The sequence below is a fragment of the Helicoverpa zea genome, chromosome 11 (assembly GCF_022581195.2).
Source record: "Helicoverpa zea isolate HzStark_Cry1AcR chromosome 11, ilHelZeax1.1, whole genome shotgun sequence".
NCBI lineage: Eukaryota > Metazoa > Arthropoda > Insecta > Lepidoptera > Noctuidae > Helicoverpa > Helicoverpa zea.
This window is the reverse complement of record NC_061462.1, coordinates 3,656,000-3,672,761: the sequence shown is the minus strand read 5'-3', so window position 1 is coordinate 3,672,761 and position 16,762 is coordinate 3,656,000.

The window sequence follows — 16,762 nt, the reverse complement described above, 5'->3', positions numbered from 1 at the left end:
CAGAAAGAGTGTAACTTCTAAAAGTTGAAAATTTGTTAAAAAAAATGCGGCACCTTCTATGCTGCCTACTAAAATATAAGTCTGATTGGCATCGATTCGCCAAGAAAAACAAGTGAAAAAATTCGGTTCAATAGTTTCGGAGGCTTTAGCGTATCTACAAACAAACGAAAAATGTATCCCCTTTTTTATATTAGTACAGATAAACACCACATCACATCATGTGTCGACAAACTGCCAACAAGCCAAGGGCTGTATATAAGTTACATGGAATAACTGAACCTATGAACGGAGAGTTATAGTACATTAACTGCTAGTTACTTGTGTGTAGACCATTAAAGATGTTACTGTGGTATGAATAAGTCAAGGTACTGTAACTGTTATTTGATAAGCGTAGTTTCAAAGTTTGATAGAGCGTTTTCTGTAGGGCAACCAACTTACAGTCAGTTTTAGAACTTAATTTGATAGTAATTAAAGGCTGTTGGTTTTTGCTGAGATTTTTAGATACAGATTTGTTTTGGAGTGTTAACAAATACTAAGCTATCTTTTATGAAAGCGCTCTAGTTAGAAATAATATTTCATATGTTAATGGATTCATAATAGTGTTTTAATGACACACTTTTCGATTACAATTTGATCACAATCAAAACAAAATACAATAGAGGTGAAACAAATAGATCTTAACTTTGCATTACCGACGCCATATACGACACACGGCTTTTCTAATTCATACTCTAAGGTAAAAACCATTAAAGAGGTCCATTGAATAGCTCGCGGAAATGGTTTCTTTCATTTTACGACATTAGTTGCTGGGTAAATGACCAACATATTTCGTGTTAGGCGGATTACTTACGTTACATTAATGTGGTTGAAAAAAATATTATACCTACTGTTGTTTTCAAATGTAAACAGAAGCTGCTTAAACTTGCTCTAATAGTATCTTAATTCATAGAAAGTTGTTTTGGGGACGAAGTAACTAATAACTGTACCTATGGCCAGGTTATCAAAGCATCGTACCTAGGGTTAAAATTCTTCATACATTTTTTGATAAACATTTTAATGAGACTGCGAAAACTTGTTCAAACATCATTTTAAATAGGCATCAATGTTGCTTTAAGAACATTGGAAGGCCACAATATTAGCAGTTTCAGGAAGGAAGCATTAATTTTAAGGCTTTAAGAAATTACGTACAAAAATATTGAGATTGTATTTAGCGCCCACATACACCAATTGCATAATCATGTGAGTCCTGGCAAGAAAAGTGAATTCTAATTCGACAGCTGCGGGGTATTGTATGCCCAAAATAATGTTGCGTATTAGTTAGAACTGTAGTATGTAAATAGTATCACCCTAAACTACTTGTATTGAATTGCAAACATATGCCTTAACAACGGTACCAAACTCTCGAATCAATTTACATTGCAATTAAGAATGCTCCTGTTAATGTATTCTACCACGATTTAGTATAATTGCCTAAATGTTACACTGAGAAACTATTAACTAATACTACAGCAATTAAGATACCAACGTTCCTGTAATTACTGAACGAATTCGTAATGGCTGTCTTGTGAATTAAGTTTATAATTATGTATAAAGTTATAGTTTAGGGTCAGGGGCTAGGTACCTGTGGTTATAAAACTTTTAGATAGTTAATACTTTAATAAATTCAGATCCATAATTAAAATTATCACTGATCCTATATCTCTGTCTGTTTTTCACACTTTCGCTAAGAAAGGTATAGGAAATAATAAATTGAGCCTTGGCATGGACACATGCTAGACAAAACATAATTTTAAAGACAATGGACAGTTTATTTTACCACAGTATAAAGGTTTTACCACAGTGTTAAATTGCAGAAGTTATAAGTTAGATATTTTTGTAAGTCAAAAAGTTAACATCTAAAGAAGTTAAATATAAAGAGGAAAAATAAAAAAAGTAAAAAAATCTAGTTTAGTAAAAATCCAAAGTATCAGCTTATTTCTTAATTCTTATTTTCTTTGGAGTACAATTTATCAAAAGGAAAAATACAAGCAACACCAGTGCGCTAACTCATTATCTAATGGCTTTTGTCGTACTGTCTGACGTTAGCACTATTAAAAAAAAACTTGTTACTTACAGATTGCAAAAAAAACGAGGCTAAGGAAAAGAGAATATTCGCTGTTATTTCTGACTTTTTTTAACCAACTTCCCAAAAAGGTGGAGGATCTTTTTTTAATGTATTTATGTAAAAGCCAGTGGCGAAATAAACATATCATCATCCACTAGACACCGACTTCTAGGTAGATGCACCTAAGTAATAATAATGTTTTTAGTGTTTTTGGGGGTCAGTGTTTTTTTTTTTTTTTTGTAAAAAGTTTTATTTTTATTTTAAAGAGTTTCTTTTATAGAATTGAGTCGTTTTTAGTTTATTTTTTTGTAATTTGAAAACGTTGACAGGACTGGCAATTATTTAGTCCAGATTGACAGCCAGTTACTTCATCAAAAGTTAAAGCCAAAGTAATGTCTAAAGTAAAAGTAACGGTCAAATTCAATTTTTCTATTAGCTTTGCTGTCACTTTAGCCTTGAAAAAACGTATTTGACCGTTACTTTTACTTTAGACATTACTTTAACTTTAACTTTTGATGAAGAAACTGGCCGTTAGACGTCATGATTTACAGATCATGTATTCCGATAAACAGAATTAATTATGGGTTATAATCGGCTGATTATAGTTTAGTTTGATTGGTTCCACAAATCAAGCGTATTAGATTATGTACGAAATTAGAATAATTGTAGGTATGGTGAATCAATAAAATAAATTATTAAAATTATACATTTATTAAACCTGCATTATGACATTATGACATGCAACTATACTGAAAATAAACTTAATACTAACAACCATGCCAATAAAAAAAATTGCTCAACTGACAGTTCTTCTTAAAGTGAAAGTACGTAGCATCAATCTAATTCAGCTAAATTCTTACAAAAATACTTTTACCCTCAAAATACACCTACACAGATTCCAGTTCTTCATTCCATCTTTGATGTTCTAGTGTAGGTATATTTACACCGGTACTCAAATCCCACTTGCAGCCTCTAAATTGCTATAAAAGAAGAATTCATAAAACAGTAAGGTTGATGACAAGAGCCAAATGAAAGTGGTATAAACGTATAAACAAACCTAGGGAGGCGTTATAGCGAGTTCGTGACAAGACTGCTCCGTGGCTTCTATACCATTACACGAATGACCAAAATGTTTGCACTAAAATAAAAATAGAAATGAAAATGTATGTGACATGAAATGCAGTTATGTGCCGTTGACTTTTCTTTTGTGAGTTTTTGTAAATAAACTTATCAACGTGCCTATTTTGGTACCTACATTTTGTTTTTTGATTGAAATTCTATCGTCATCCTCCTGCCTTTATCATTAGCATGTTTTCTTCTTCTATGAATATAGGACGGCCTATTTGCTGTCATCTCACAAGAAAAATTTTTGTTTGAAATTCTATACGATAAATATATTTTTGGTCAAAAATAATAATTCAGTTCTTAATGTTGTTCACATATTTACTATTAGTCGGCCTGTTTGGTCTAGATAGACTATTACTAAAAGCCTAGTGTCCAAACAAAACTTGATCTGTAACAACCAACAAACATTGAAAAATAAGCTCCTAGGTCAAACATGTTGTCAAACGCTTAAGAAGAGTAAAGAACGTGTACCTAAAATTGGACCTACAAAGATCTAATGTAGTCATTATTGTTCGTTAATTTAACAACATATTGATTCCGCATGAACTTCTCCGCACATCGTAAAACGTATTCTTCTTCTTCTTCTTTCGTGTCGATGACGTGTCTTATAGTGAGACTACAGTTTGTCAGCCCAATGCCGCCACAGCGAGAGCACGGCTGGATGCGCTGTAAAACGTGTTATATTATTAGTATAGATAAGGATAGACGCTTTACTATTATACGTCTATCTACTAGTACAAATTACCTATACATATAACTCTCACCTAGGTATTGAATTTATCTCCAGGAAAGATTTTCTATAAAAATGTGGGTGGAAGAAAACTGTAGATACGATATGCGTGGGTATCAATAGTTTTTGTAATCTATGAAGCTTCTCAGTGATATTCATTTACAATAATGAGATACAGCAAATTAGTTAGAGTAGCCTTTAGCACGTCGTCTTTGAACTCATAAAGAACTGATACCGGTCAAGTGCGAATCGTGCTTGTGTGTATTGATGTTTCGGTATAACACCTTTTTCTCTCTATCTATTTTGATACTGTACAATTACTAGCTGTTTTGGATTAAATGATGTATTTCTTGATGATTCCGTATAATTTTTCCTTGAACGAAACGCATTAATTCCTTCATGAGACGTGAAATGAAAGTATTTGGCAGAGATACCGCGGCCCTGGTACATAAAAGGCCTATGACGGAACACGACGGTTTTTAGTCAGTAAGAGTCTGACACTCCCTCACCGCTGCTAACCCACAGCGGGGTCATTTGATGATTCTTGACGTCGTTAAAAATAAAGGTGTGTTTTTTTTGTATTTTTATTCCCTTTTTCTTGTGCTTTTATGTGATTTTCATTATTTCATTCCCTAACTAACAAGTTAAATTCTTGTATGAAGAAATCACACATACATAGGTTCAAAATAATATATCAGATTGTGGAGTCGATACATAATACTATCAGCGACGTAAGCGTTTCTGCTTTTCTTGACGTACGGATCCCTAATAACACACATCACTACTCCCACACCTTAAGGTGGAAATTAATTACATTGACACGTGGAAGAGACACGAGTGGGAAATGTTATACGTCAACATAATTAAGAGGCTTCAGTGCCAATAGGAAAAGATTAAACTAAACACACGTTAGTGTAATTTTCTGTATACAAATTTATGGAATAAGATAGAGCGTGGGAGTCTTAATCTGTTCTTTTAATACTTCCAACGCTCATCCCATAAGGATTTATAAGCAACACCGTGCACCATCGCGGACCGTGGTTCCGGTAAAATAGTTTTCATAGCGGTTATACGCGTAAACAAGCGTGTCATCCGCCTAACCACACGGAGCACCTTTATTTCTTACCTCGCTGGTGCAGGGTGCCGTGGATGAATCACGTTGTTATTTCTAACTTACTAGTGCCTGTGCATAAAAAATATTGCGTAATAAATATCTCTTTTGCAACTATTTTAAACTTTGACAGAATTAATATAGCTGCATTATAATACAAAATTCCTCAAACTAAACTTGATTGTCTTTGCTCAAGAGGGCTCAAAGTTTCCGGATATTATATTCCCTACCATTAAATATTAAACGTCTTTAGTTCAAAAGCGTCTTATGGACCTCTAATGGAAAAGTCAAACTGTGTCGAGGACTTGGCGAGTACTCCCACAAAAGATCTTTGATACGGTGTATATTTCTATTAGTTTCAATAATAATTAAACCTAAACTATTCAGACATAGAACCTTTCTAAATATTTACTAATATTATAAAAGCAAAACTAAATAATGCCTGTCCGGCTTTCACGTCAAAACTTTTAAACCAATATGCATAGAGTACAAAGAGCAGAGCGTACTCTGAGGAGCTGACCTGAGGAAAGATAAAGGCAATTTTTTATCCTGATGCAAAAAGTAGATGCCTTGAAACGTGGGTAGAACAGAGTGGAATAGCTGGTCCCAAATAAATAAATATCCAAATAAATATATAAATACATGTTCATTAAAATAGTTCACAGATCACTGGTCTAGAAAGTTTGAATCAAACACGGGAATCAGAACTCAATTTTCGGTTCACCTAGAAAAGCGATCATACAATCAACTTTGTTTCACCTCACTGAGTCTAAATAGACCCAAATTATTCTAACTGAGACTGATATTGTCTAGACACTGAATTCAGGTAACACTTTCGACATAACAGTACTTTCCTTCGGTTTCACCCGTGTACCTATCTACTTTAGACATTTTGCAAACCTGGGAACTTTATAAAAGGGTGATGAAGGGCTCTTTATCAAGTCTCTAGCCTATAAGCCTCATCACCATCATCATCATCTCAGCCATAGGACGTCCACTGCTGAACAAGACCCCCCTCCCCTTTCGATCTCCACAGATACCTGTTGGAGGCGACCTGCATCCAGCGTCTACCGGCGACTTTTATAAGGTCGTCTGTCCACCTTGTTGGTGCCTATAAGCCTAAATTACATTAATAATTTTGAGTTGACTGATTCGAGTTGTTTTGCTAGGGTCCTAATGATTTTATTTCGAAAAGTTAATGAAAGTGGCCCCATCCCAAGTAGCACAAAACTGTTGCTTAAGAGCTTTAGAGCCAATCCGATTATTACTAAAGGTGCCAAGCTTAAGCGCCAGAGCGTGCTCTACAGACCTTATGCAGCAGCTTTGCAGCCAAAGGGGCACAACTTTTTGCAGTCTATAGTTCCATTAGAACTTCATAGTAGAGGCATAAAAGCGATACAGGAGCGGCAACTAATAATTAACACCATACTAAAGCTCTTATGGCGATGATTGAATGAATGACAAATTTAGCTGAATGACGAAAACTTCACTGATCGTTCATCTTGTCTCTCATTTATAAAATATATTTGTTGTTCCTGAGTCAGACATTACTGAATACAAATAAATATTAAGTGAAGGTAAGTGTTTTTGAGCTATATTTTGTATTATATGGTAAGTAGCTACAAACGCAAATCAGTTTATCGTGAATATAGTTGAAATTGTTGAAGTATTTTTAACGCGCCTCAATAATTACCTCAGAATATCGTAAAATATATAAATTATTATTATATAAATATTTTTGTATCGCATACCTACACGATATTGAAATTACATACTGGACTACATTCGTTTTTAGTAAGTTGCTTGTATATATTTAGATAAATATATATTTAGATAAATTTTACTACAAATGCGATAAAAACCTATTAATTTCTCGATTACTAATAAATAATTATCTTGTAAACATGGCGTCCATTGAAAGCAGCTTTAAGTTGCAACTTCAACCTTAAAAACTCCTCTCTGCGCGTCATAGCGCTAAGTTTCACTCTTCTGAAGGTCCAAGTAATATCTGTACCACTATTGCAGTTCAAGTCTGCACTGTGATACTGCAGATATCAAACCACACTATTAATGGCTACTTGTTTAGAGATCCGTAGAAGTCGTTGGAAACTCTATAATACGATGATATATTATTCTAACCTCCCCACTCAGAGACATTTAATGATTACTTAAGTCACTCCTTAGTGGCGGAATGTCATACAAATCCTTCACTAAGGAATGGCTTAAGTAACCATTAAATGACTCTGAGTGGGAGGTTAATTGTTTAACAATTAATTACTATGTGTTACCTTGTTTTCAGAGTACCGTTCAAAATAATTCAAACTTATAATGCACAACAAAATAAACAAGAACTTTGCATCTGTCCATCTAAATGGGAAAAACGGAGTGTTTCACTATACTTGAGAGTAAATAAATGGAGCTACTGATTTTTTTTATATTCTTGAATAAATACATATTTTCTGTTATAAGTTTTTTTTTTTTTACTTCAAAACAAACATTATTTTTCCTCTGTAACTGATTCGTTATCAGTAATTGAGAAAACAAAATCTACGGGACCCTTGCTTGTGTTTGTAAATAAAATAACAGAATGTATCCAAATGAGCAGGCAATGTCTATTAACCTCCTGCTTCTATTGTGGAGCCTTAATGTGGCTATAAGTAGAACAGAGGTTCAAATTCCTACTTAAGCCTGCACAAAAGAACAAATCACTTCTGCAATGGAACCTTTAGTGGCAGAAAAGTGGTAAATATATCTTTTATACAGTTCCGTTAAAAAGTCTACAATTAGAGTCTTTATGCAGTTCTAACGCATACATCAGCGGCAATAGAAACTTTTTAGCAACTTTAACCTTAAACATAATTGTTTGAACTCTCTTTTAAAGATGTAGGCTGCAAATGGGTTGTAGAATGATCTCTTGTAAAACCTAGAGTGACATTTGGTTCAGATTCTGCTGCCTTAAGTGATATTTACAGCTATGAGCAGCTACGGAAGCAATAGTAGAACTTAAAGTTACTTTCGGAACCCCTAAAGCACTACTGTACAGCTCATCCTCCGAGCCTTTTTCCCAAACTATGTTGGGGTCGGCTTCCAGTCTAACCGGATTCAGCTGAGTACCAGTGCTTTACAAGAAGCGACTGCCTATCTGACCTCCTCAACCCAGTTACCCGGGCAACCCAATACCCCTAGGTTAGACTGGTGTCAGACTTACTGGCTTCTGACTACCCGTAACGACTGCCAAGGATGTTCAATGACAGCCGGGACCTACAGTTTAACGTGCCATCCGAAACACAGTCATTGGTGTCTAAGATATACTTAGAAAGTACATACAAACTTAGAAAAGTTGCATTGGTACTTGCCTGACCTGGAATCGAACCCGCACCCTCATACTCGAGAGGTTGGTTCTTTGCCCACTAGGCCACCACGACTCCCACTACTGTACAGCTAACAGTTGCAAAATAGGCTGCTATTTCCACCAGTGTGCTAGTTGGGATTTGACTCTAGCATCGAATTTCAACTCAATCTATATTAAGTATTTTTTTCGTGAAGCCAAAACAAACAATGTCACTTTCGTTAATATTAGTTAACATGAAAATTCCTGAGCCATCTTTGTTTGACGACGCGTTCCGTGATTTCACACTGACCGACTTCCAACTGCCAAGATTCCAGAACTTTCCTTGTGTTTGACCGACATTTTGTTCATGAGGTCATTACACAGTGGTTGGTCAGACTTATGGGGTCGGGGACTGCTTCTTACACCGTTTATGGGGACAGTGTAACATATATCTCGGTAGACAAAGTTTTTTAGTGAAGATTGAAAAAATCTGTGATGTTTGATATTTTGTCTTAACTATAGAATTGAAATATTATGCAAACGATTAGTTGTATTTATTAGCTGTAAATGATGTTTTTGCACACAAAGTACAATGGCGGACTTAACGCCTTAGGCGTTCTTTCCAGTCTATCTTTGAATGTATTCTAGAGTCTGGTTTTAAATATTGGTTCAACTAAACTACGGTTACTGTTAAAGTATTGATCACCTCCTACTGATCTATGTAATCTATATTTATAGCCCATGTTTTCTGATCTCATGTAAAGTCAACAAAGTTTTATGGAAAAAACATCCCACTGTGTGACCGTATCTAAATTACTACGGCGTAGCGTGACGTAGCGTGGTGTAGTAAAATGTGCTACACGTGTCGGCCATGGGTTTTATATTTTTTCTATGACATGGTTTTAAATAAATGGACAAAATCTATTATAAGGGAATTAGATTCCCATGATTTTTTATAACTTAATACGTTTATCTACGTCCATTTATATAAAATGTAAGTGTTATCAATACATTTTTCATTCAATTTTATTTATACAATAATATGTAAAACCTTTATATTCAGTCTAATATTTTAAGCTCTATCTGAATTTTAGAACCTACAGATAAAAAAGGTATCACAAAAGGGTAGCTGAAATATTTATTGGATATAATTATGAATTCAGTTCTTGTTGTAATTTGCTACAAAAACATGGATAAAATTACTTTTAAAACCCCTCGTATGAAACGTCTGTAACAACATAAGTACCGTGTCACCAAAAACCAAAAGAAATATGAATACGCGTATAATGTTAACCAAAATGGCACATAAAGAGCGTAAACATACAACGCACGTTTCACCTTCAATTTTATCACAGTGTATTTTCAGAAAGGCCGCCGAGCTTCCGTAACGAAATTTTGTAACAGTTAAAATTTAAATTTACATTATTATAACAAGTTAAATTGCCTTGTTGTACGACAATGGGGGATATTACATACTATAAACACTTGGAGCATTTAACGTACCGGAACAGCCATGACCACACATCTCTACGTGAAAAAGTCTACCAATTACGCGTGGGGGCGAGGCAATGCAATAAATAGTGATAGCTAACTGATGCATTTTCAATCACATCCTTATGCACGCACACGACAAAATTTATAAACACAGACATAAACTTGACCCACACAAGGCAGACGAGTTTGAGCAACGCTCTCGTAGCATATCAGCAACGCACACATACATACTCTTCTCGGTAGCGAATTAAGCACGGTGATACCGTATCCAATTAGTTCAATGCTCTAAGAACAAACATAATGGGTATCAAGTATCAAGGCTCTGGTTTCATGTTGGGGTATCGTATTGTTCAGCAAATATTGTACCGTGTTTCATATAACGTAATTGCTCTAGACTTAACTTAATTACTACGTGTAATCAAGATTTGTGTCACAACGCCTTTGTAGCATGTAAAAATATGTGTAACAGGTAAAATTATTTTTACATGAAGAAAAATATATTTTTTTCCCATATGGCCTGTATGTTGCCTTGTAAAGATTTGATAAACCTTTTCATTCTATATCACAGAACTGACTGATTTTTGATAGGCATGGATAACTTTGAAGAAACGTAGCCTGATTGTAACAAAAGTCATTGGTAACAAAGTCATGTAATGGTTCAGTAAAGTCAGGGCGTCCTATATTTTTTTTGAAAAAACTGCCAGAATAGGTGGCACGTTACTAGGGCATTTATATACTCCCTCTGTCTAAGCTAGATATGATTATATTTAATAACTTCCCTGTCCCATGAGTCATATGTGATACATACTGATTGTTTAACTATTGCGTCTTCATCGTGGACACTGAAGTGGTTAAAGTTGGTCCACGAAAATAGTGCAATGAAAGGCGATCGAACTCGTAACTTTGACGGCCGCACCAATGCCTCAAACATTGGGCCCAACCCCTTAGACGTCACTATTAACTTATATCAACGATCACTAATTAATCCTTAATATTGTATTAAGAAACAAAAGAACCTATCTTCTTAATTATAATCGCCAAGGATGAGGAAAAGGCTGCGCAAAACCCATTTAGATAACCAACCGCTCAATATAAATATCGTCGTAAAATCTTCCTCTATTAATATTATTTTGGCAGGTGAGTGACCGTGGTCCATATTATTTTAATTTATATACTACTACCGGTGTATTGAGGGAGGCTATAATTATTGTTGTATCCGAGTGCGTAGAGAAGTTCCCTAGCGATGCAATAAATCCGTTGAAGGAAGCATGTCTTCTTATAAAAAGTCACTAAGCAAAAACTCCGGATTCAAAAAAAATAAAGTAAGACCTTTATCCTATCTACAATTATCTAAGTCTATATAATTCACTATACGTACAGGCGAAATTACAGGCAGAAATAAGTACTCCTGAAATTGTCGCTACATAGCCCAAAAATAAAAACGCAACATTTTAAAACATGGCTCATAATAAAAAGCCAGTATCTAAACCTAAATTTCATTTTTTTAACCCTAAATTTCTACGGTTAAAATACCACCGTGTTTTTTTACCCGAGTTAAGCCGTACAAGTGTTATTGTTCCACATTTTGTGGCGAGACAGTTATTTCAATAAATTTTCTGTAAAATATCCTTTAAGTTACTTGTTTTAGGAAAATAAAAGGCTTTTAGGAGTTTTTTTAGTAATGAGGGCTCTTAATATGGTGAAGGAATTGATACTAAAGACGACTTTTTATTGGGTCTAATGAAAAATTGAAAAAAATATGACAAAACATGTTTTGTCAAAAAAATATGACAAAAAATGTTTTGTCATATTTTTTTCAATTTTTATAAATATTATTTTTTGAGTATAGACAATAATTTTTTATTTGCTTATACAGCTTTTATTATGCATATATTTGATTTTAATCTTAATAGGCGAATTAACTGCCATAAGACACGGGTGAAAACGGCCTGAATCAAGCATTATTAAAAGCCCTATCTGTACACTCCCGGTAAGTAATGACCCAGACTTGAGATGCATCTAGTTTGCCTGATAAACGGTAATACGGCTCTGACATTTACTTAGAGGCTTTAAAAGATTAATTCGAGACGCGGTAGCTCGCAGGAAAAGTCAAAACATTCCTTTTATAAAAAGTAGTTGGCCTACTTTTAAATAGAAAATGTCTTAAAGGTTTCATACTCCATTCATACCATCAGACTATTCAATAAATAAATCTAAAGGAGACTGCTATGATTTTTGAATTTATTTTTGTCTGTAAAGATAAATACTAACATTACAAAATCGAGAAATACTCTCACATTCACTGTTACAGCCTTTTTATATCGTCCCACTGCTGGGCACAGGCCTCCTCTCACATGGAGAAGGACTCTCACATTATAATTGAGAATAATATTGACCCATATTATCAAGAGTACTTTTAATTAAGAAAGCTTTTCTTTATTATGTAGACACATTGTTTACGTAACCTCAATAAATTTTCAACACTAAAAACACCCGCAATTTTCGATCAGCTTTCTCATTAACCCAAATATTTCGCTACAGTAGCCCAATGTTTTCTTATTTCGAAAAAAAAATACAAAAAAGGATTCAAACGAGGGTAGAAAAAAATGGAACAAGAGTTACTACCATGTTTTCGCAGTGGCAACATCAACTTTTTTAATAACGTGCCATTATGCGAGTTTGGTATCACTTTCGATTCCATATCAGACCTCTCTGGTAGACACTTTTATAACTTTGGCCAGGATTTTTTTAGGACGAAATTACTCAGCCGATTTTAGTTTTTCTGGAGCCTATTTTTACCTACCTAAGCGGATTAGGCATTAAAATAACATTAGAAAATAGATTGAGGATAAAATTGGACCAACTTTTAAATTCTTACTGATGAATTAATAAGAACGGTTTTAGAATATTTCTAACACAAAATCAGCACATTTTTCCAGGTGTTCCTAACAAATATTAAAAACTATTTTAGGTAAGATCACGTCCACGAATATAATACTCGAAGGTTTTATATGATTAAACTATTCATTTTGGTTTACGATCAGGGTAAAGTTTCATTGTTGCTGACAATTGACTTTGTTTTTCTGTTCCTAACTGAATTAAAAGATCCTACCTTTTCCTTTAAAAGTAATACAATGTAAACTCAATTTCCTGAAAAAACAGGAGTCTAGCTTTCAGGATATTACTCAAATACGTGACCAAAAACTAAATTAAACTTGTACCAGCCGTAATAAAATGTTTTCAAAGTTCCTTAACTTTAAGGTCAAAGATGATAACATAAATACTCTCTGAGAAATACTCAAGTTATTCAAAGAACATGATAATTACTCCACACTGAGGAAATCAAGTGCTGAAGAAACCTTTCTAGTTTTTGAGCTGGTAGGGCTAGGGCCATAGATAATAATAGGTATATTTGTGTTACAATTGACTATTTCGTTGTTCTTCATATTACTATTATAGTAAGTAGTTAAGCAGCAGAGCAGAAACTGTTTTTGGGTCTCCGGGATGAATGTCCCGGTGCTCAAAAGTTAGTTTCGAATCGCGCTTCATATTAGGTTCGTCCTGTAGATATCTTACTTAATTTTATTTCAAAGTACCCGTCACCGTAATCCTCTTTTTCTATCTATAAAAAATTTCTTTGCCAAGTTTCAAATCAGCTATAGTAGAGTTTACAAACATCAATGGCTCCTCAGTAAGTTTCCTATGGCGATCGCGACCCCGTAATGGCGACACAATAGATGTCGTGACTAATACAACAACGAGACACATAAATTGTTACAGAGTCATTATTAAAATGAAATATGAAAGATAATTACTGCATCAAAGTAACGTCGAGCGGAAAAGTGTTAAGTTAATTAAAGTTTGCTCGGGTGTTGTGTGGAGTCATTAAAAATGTGTCTGTTTAGCGCCACTTGGTAGATATGAAACATTGTAAGCCGCACTTTCATATACTTGCGAGGTCATAAAGTAACATACTTATATGATAATATAAGTTAATGACAGTATAAAATGTAATAATTTGGAAATAAAACTTATTCTATTCTATTCTAAACTGTGTGGAGAGCAGACTTAGAGAGGCGGAATGCATGTGCATGGCGGTGTAGGTGGAATACTAGAGCATCACGTCTTTTGTCATCAAATAAGTATAAGTGGTACACCCGCTTAAAAAAATCTAAGCAAACATTTTTGAGAGTAATAATATAAGTTGTCGTTTCGGTGTTTCAACAGGATTATAAATAGTTATAGTTAGTCAAGTCTGCATATTATTTTGTTACCAATCTTACTTCTTTCTTAAAAGTAATACATACAAACTCTAGTATATACCTATTTCTTGTTCGATCTAAAAACAGTAGGTAACTTTAACAGTTGCTATCGTGATACAGAGCAGTTTGTTTTCTAGACAAGACCGAGTCGGCATTAGGTACTTGCGAAGCCTTGTTAAATTAGCTTTTCCGCGCAGAAACTTATTGCGTACAAAAGTTATTTGTGATTTCAGTTTTTATTAAACGATGTTTTGTTAAATTAAAGCATATAATCGGAGATGGGAAATTAAAAGCGACAAAATCTGCCAGCGGTACCACCTGCATCCCAGGAGACCCACTGGGTTTGAACTGGTCAGATAGCGTTAGACTTAGCATTATCCAATTAGACTGGAAGCCAACCACAGCATAATTGGCAAAACGATATGCAGATGATAATAGATAGGATAAGTAAATGGTGAATTTCACAACTTAATGTATAAAATATGGGTCACATCAGACTCCCATCTTTTAGTTAAAATTATATATCAAACTATATTACTAAAAATTAATACCTTAATTATAGTTCGGCCATTCAGAGAATGCGTTCCTGACACGTCGCGATTGAACTGACGACGTAACTTTGCAATGGCGTTGCAGTTACGATAAAAATATTTTTGCTGGTTGTTTACCGTTTTAACAATTGAGGAGCATTAAAACAACATTATTATATCAATAATCAATGAATGTTATTACGTCGTCAGTTCAATCGCGACGTGTCAGGAACGCATTCTCTGAATGGCCGAACTATAACTGGTCTTATTTTAAATAATTTGGAGATCAGTTCTTGTATTTCAAAACGTTACAAACTATATAAGTATCCAAAGGAATAACCAGAGTAACTGACAGTACCAATTAAAAGTTCTAACATTCTGATAAACTTTAATTAATGTGTTGTCACTTTCACTTCAGTTATTAAAGGTCACTATAGTTATCTCTTTCACTCTTATGGTACTTTGGTAAGGTAGAAAGAGATGCTAAAAGTGTAAGGGTAATAAATATGTCCGAGAGCATTAGGTTTGTTTATGTCCTATTAATATCAGTTTGGTAATTACTAGGATTTAAAAGGTATTATTTTACATAGACCACGAAATAATATCGTTGTAACTTTGTATTTAAAATATAACGTATCTGGTAGCTACCTAGACTCTAGACTGTCGATGAGCTGTCTTATATTAAAAAATAAAACATCATGGCAACTTTAAAAAATATATTTCTTTTACACGTTAGCGTGACAATCTTTTGTATATTTTTCACAAAAATTAATTACAATCCTTATGGTTTTAATACGAGCTTAAAATTGAATCCCGAAATAACCTTTATCCTAATTAAGCGTACCTTCATTATAATTTAGGAAAACAAAATGACACATGCAAATAGGATTATCCAATAAATTAACAACAGATAGGGCCGGTCACGCAGGTTTCATTGTTTATTTAGGTTAAAATAACAACAATTATTTAGATAGAAAATACATTTATATTTCATCACTCTAGTATCCACGAACGAACTATGTAGGCAAAATGTTAATATGGTTTATATTTCTTATCCCAAAAACAGCTCCAACGAATTCTGTTTTTTTTTTCACGTCATGTGGTATGGGATTTTCTAGGTGTACCTATAATGTATGTAATATAGTAGACAATTCAAGTGTGTATAATTATGGTAGTCGATAATACGTGTCTGATGGGAAGCCTTGTTAAAACGACATTACCTAAGTTAACATAGACCATTATTTTAATACACAAGAACAGATTACACTCGCAGTTATTTTTAGAAGGCCACATGTGAAAAGTGATGAAATATAAACTTTATAGACACTGAAAATGAGGAAGCATAAAGCGGTAGATACGCCGCATTTCTCTTGCCTGCACATTAATCTCAAATTTCCATACCAAGACGAATATCCCATAACATACTTTATGACCATTTTACGACAATTAAGCTCCATAACAGACTAGAATAACACTTATGTATGAGTACTTATAAACGCAAAATTGCATTTTCATCATCACCTGTCTTTTCTAGGAATTTAGGTAAACTTCTAGTGAAAGAATCCTGGTATACTGCAAACCTTTTAGTCGGGCTCATAAAACTGCCTAATAAACGAATACTTAGTACGTGAACACTACAAAGCTCAGGCTGTCATTGAACATCGTTCACAGTTGTTACAGGGAGTCAGAAGCCAATAAGTCTGACGCCAGTCTAACCAAGGGGTACTGAGTTGCCCAGGTAACTGGGTTGAGGAGGTCAGATAGGCAGTCGCTCCTTATAAACCACTGGTACTCGGCCCCAACATTGTTGGAAAAAGGCTTGTGAGATGATGGCGACAAAGATCAGGTATCCAGCCAGTATCAGACCGAGTAAACAGTTTGATTATATTCACGATTAGGTACCTTCGAAATAAATTGTCAGCAACCCATCAGACCAACCATTGGTTGACGGTTTATTCGGCAGTATTAGGGGGTTCTTACTGAATGCAGCTAAACCCCAGAGTTGTATGTGGAGCGAGCGACTGCATATCTGATCTCCTCAATTCATTTAAGTACTATGTAAGATACCCCTTGGT